Source organism: Zalophus californianus, chromosome 3, assembly GCF_009762305.2.
Source record: "Zalophus californianus isolate mZalCal1 chromosome 3, mZalCal1.pri.v2, whole genome shotgun sequence".
Taxonomy (NCBI): Eukaryota; Metazoa; Chordata; class Mammalia; order Carnivora; family Otariidae; genus Zalophus; species Zalophus californianus.
Window position 1 is genome coordinate 25,394,063 of NC_045597.1, and position 4,781 is coordinate 25,398,843.

Consider the following 4,781-nt stretch of genomic DNA (forward strand, 5'->3'; position numbering starts at 1 on the left):
CCAGCACAGTGCTAGTCATGTTAGTTAGTGCTTCTGAGATCCTGAGGTCTCCACACAGGCATGGATTCTTTGCTTTTCCTCATGTTCACTCTGCAGATAAGCTCACCATCTATTTTTAGGAAATATAAACTATTGAAAGAATCATTTTGCTTCCCATGACTAAATCTATAAAGTCAATCTTTTCTCTTTCCCTTATGTTTCCCTTTTCCCTCATGTTCAAATGAAAGAAATGTTTCATTTTCTGTATCTTTCAGTTCCCCTCCCTGATCTTTCTCAAAATCATCTTCACATTTTATTAGGACTCATTTAAAACAACAGAACCTAAAAGTGACTAATCAAAATTAACAACAATAAAAAATTCCTTTACTGTATTTTCCATTCTACAAAAATTTTTCTTTTTTTATTAACATATAATGAATATTTGTTTCAGGGGTACAGGTCTGTGATTCATCAGTCTTACACAATTCACAGCGCTCACCATACATACCTTCCCCAGTGTCCATCACCCAGCCACCCCATCCCCTACACCCCCTCCACTCCAGCAACCCTCAGTTTGTTTCCTGAGATTAAGAGTCCCTTATGGTTTGTTTCCCTCTCTGGTTTTGTCTTGTTTCATTTTTCACTCCATTCCCCTATGATTCCCCCGTCTTGTTTCTCAAATTCCTCATATTAGTGAGATCATATGATAATTGCCTTTTTCTGATTGACTTATTTCCCTTAGTATAATAACTTCTAGTTCCATCCACGTCATTGCAAATGCAAGATTTTGTTTACCCAGGCAATATCTGCATAATATTCCATTGTATGTATATAGCACAATTTTTAACTGTACAACTTACCTTCACACATGTATATATTTTAAAAAGGTTGGTTAATTAGTCTTCTAAATTTTATCATCTTTTAATGATTCTTGAATCTACCCTCATCATTCCAACAAAAATCTTCTTTGTTAACATTAATAATTTATAGGACAGCATAACCAATTCATAGTACATAATTTCTAAATTGTATTTTTCATAAACATTGACCACTTAAAAGTTGACCCCTCCTTCTTTTTTTAATGATTTTATTTATTTATTTATTTTTTGGGGGAAGTACAAGCAGGTGGGGGGAAGGATCAAGGAAGCGGGAGAGAGAATCTCATGCTGACTCCCCACTGAGCAATGGAGCCCAATGCAGGGCTTGATCTCATGACCTTGAGATCATGACCTGAGCCAAAATCAAAGAGTCCAGTGCTTAACTGACTGAGCCACCCTAGTGCCCCTTGACTGCTCCTTCTTAAGACACTTTCAGTTTTTGTCTTTTGACATTATACTATCCTGGTATTTCTGCTACCTCATTCACTGCTCTGTTTCATTCAGTTTGGTCATTTTTCATCTTCGTTTACTCAACCATTAAACATGAAGATCTTCAAAACATAATCATAGGAATGCTTCTAATGCTATCTTTTCTTATTTGGTGAAGTCATCTACTATTATGGCTTCATATAACATTCTCACAAGCACTGTAGCAGTAATCCAGTTTCTCTACACCCTTACCAGCATTTGGTGCTATCACTATTTCTTACTTTATCCATTCTGAATGGTTATGCAGTGATATTTCATTGTGGTTTGAATTTTTATTTACATAATAAACACCTTTTCACATGCTTATTTGCCATCTATATGTCCTTTTGGGTGAACTGCTATTCATGTCTTTTGACCATTTTCTAACTGGATTTTTTTTTTTTAAAGATTTTATTTATTTGACAGAGAGAGACACAGCGAGAGAGGGAACACAAGCAGGGGGAGTGGGAGAGGGAGAAGCAGGCTTCCCGCGGAGCAGGGAGCCCGATGTGGGGCTCGATCCCAGGACCCTGGGATCATGACCTGAGCCGAAGGCAGACGCTTAACGACTGAGCCACCCAGGCGCCCCTCTAATTGGATTTTTTAACAGCTGAGTTTTGAGATACTGTTATATATTTTAGATAGAAACCGTTTGTTGGATATACAGATTGCAAATATTTTCTCTTAGTATGTAGCTTGTCTTTTCATTCTCTTCACAGGGTCTTTTACAGGTAACAGTTTTAAATTTTAATGAGGAACAATTTGTCAATTTTCTTTTTATCCACCATTATTTTGGTGTCAAGTCAAAGAACTGTTAGACTAGCTGTAGTTATCTGAGATTTTTTTCTCAAAAATTATTATTTTATGTTTTATATCAGTGAAACTGAACAAGGCAGAGTTGGTTGGGGCTAGACAACATCTCACCTCTCCTGCCATTTCTGTAGTGCCCAGCTGAAAGCTGAGCCTTCCTGCCCACACTACAGCACATGGCAGTATGAGTTATCACCTCTTTACCCCCTTACTGTTGTCAGACCCAGTGGCAAGCTGATCTTACATCCACTTGGAGGTAATGAATTGGTGCATGTGGTGTCTCACTTTTTGGGGGAAAATGTCAAGGAAACCAAAGAAATTCCAATCTACCTATCTACAGCCAGGCAGTGTGAGTCAGTGCTGAGGCGGAGTCAACTGGAACCATCAGGAAGCTGAAAATGCTTATGTCCCCAGCCCTCACACTGCACCTCAATGGTAAGACTACCCATTAAAAAATAGGAATACATCAGGGGCACCTGGGTGGCTCAGTCAGTTAAGTATCTGACTTCAGCTCAGGTCATGATCTCAGAGTCCTGGGATCGAGCTCTGCCTGGACCCCCTCAGGAAGTGTGCTTGTCCCTCTCCCTCTGCACCTTCCCCTGCTTGTGCTCACTCTCTCAAATAAATACAATCTTTAAATAAAAATAAGAATGCCTCAGATCTAGACAGAGGAAATACTTAAGGCAACTATATTTTAAAAGTGAGAATAATAGTGCTTGCTTCAGCAGCACATATACTAACACTGGAACGATACGGAGAAGATTGGCATGGCCCTTGTGCAAGAAATAAAGTATGAATAATAAAGGTATCTGAATGTAATAAGGTTTCTGCACTTCACTCTAAGTAGTAAAATGCTGAGATCAGTAGATTGTGATAATTTCTGTCTATTGTAATAACCACGGGAAGAAAACTATATATAAGAAAACTATATAAAACAATATACTCAAAAAATACTATAAATAAATCAACATAGAATTCTACAAGAAAAACTCAAGTAACTCACAGGAAGGCAGTAAAAGGGAAACAGAACAGAGAGCTAAACAAACAGAAAACTAATAAAATGATAGATTTAAGTCCTAGTATATTAATAATCACATTGTATGTAATGGTCTAAATATAGCAATTAAAATATACAGATTGGCAAAGTAGATTAAGAAAACATGATCCAACTATATTTTGTCTACCAAAAGCTCATTTCAAATACAAGGATATTGATGTATTGAAAGCAAAATCATGATGATGAAAATGATACATCATCCAGGTATTACTTTAAAAAACAAAGTAAGACAGAGATGGCTATATATGATAAAATATAGACTCCTGAACAAAGAAAATAATTAGAGATAAAGAGGGACTTCATATGTTGATAAAAGTATCAATTCATCAGTACAATGTTACGATCCTAAATGTGCATGCCCCAAACAACAAAGCTTTAAAGTACATTAAACAAAATCTGATACAGCTGAAAGGAGAAATAAAGAAATCCATACTATACTTGTGAACTTCAACACAATCCTTTTGGTGATTATGAAAGTACAGGACAGCATATCAGGAAGGACACACAATAAATGAACAACACAAGTGATACTAGTAATCACTTTCTTATGGTATGACTTGAGAAAAAAATGTTGATTTAGAAAAATACAATTCACCAGTATAATTCTATACGATGCACTTTAAAAAAAAATAATCCTGAGAGTAATTTCAGAGACGTAAGAGCCAGAATAAGAAAAAACAAAACAAAAACAAATTGCAAACAAATAATCTTTAGACATGTAGGGCAATACAAACTAAACCCTGTTTCTACAAAATGATGATGATGATGATTATGATGATGATGATGATGATGATGATACTGTCTAATAGACATTAGGGGGATGAATGATACAGTATAGACATCCATATATGTGGATGTCTGTGTAATATTTCTGTGTGTGTGTGTGTACATATATATGTAAAGATAATTTATGGTAGAGGTAGATATGACTCCACTTAGAAATTGGCCAAATTTCATTATATTGAGAGCTTTAAATACACTTTTCTCAATTTTTGATAGATCAAGCAAAAAATGTAGTAATAATAGAGAAGACAGCAACATCAAAATAAATAAACTTATTAATCTGTTATGAAACTCTTCAATTAACAATTAGCAGGAATTTTTTTATATTTTATTTTCTCTTGAGCGCAGTATTTCAAAAATTGACAATGTTGTAGACTACATAGCAACTCACAAAGAATGTCAAAGATTCTGTATCATGCAGATATTTTTAAAGCATTGTAATTTAATTAGGATTCATTTTGAAGATAGTACAAATAATAACCATATGTTAGGGGTTGAATTGTGTCCCCCTAAAAAGACATGAAGTCTTAATGCCAAAATACTTATGAATGTGACCTTATGTGAAATAGGACCTTGGGTAACATAATCAAGTTAAAATGAGGTTATGCTGGATTGGGTTATGCCCTAATCCAATGACTAGTCTTCTTACAACATGTGGTATATATATATATATATATATATATATATATATATATATATATATATATATATATATAATGGAATATTACTCAGCCATCAAAAAGAATGAAATTTTGCCATTTGCAATGATGTGGATCAAAGTAAAGGGTATTATGCTAAGTGAAATA

At 34.9% G+C, this 4,781-nt stretch overlaps 1 non-coding gene across 1 annotated transcript; it reads left to right on the top strand.

The window, feature by feature from the left end:
* Positions 1-2,847: 2,847 nt before the first annotated feature.
* LOC113921153 lies at positions 2,848-2,955 on the top strand. Its single transcript, XR_003519553.1, has one exon. It is a non-coding gene; the product is annotated as a U6 spliceosomal RNA (small nuclear RNA).
* The last annotated feature ends 1,826 nt before the right edge of the window (positions 2,956-4,781 follow it).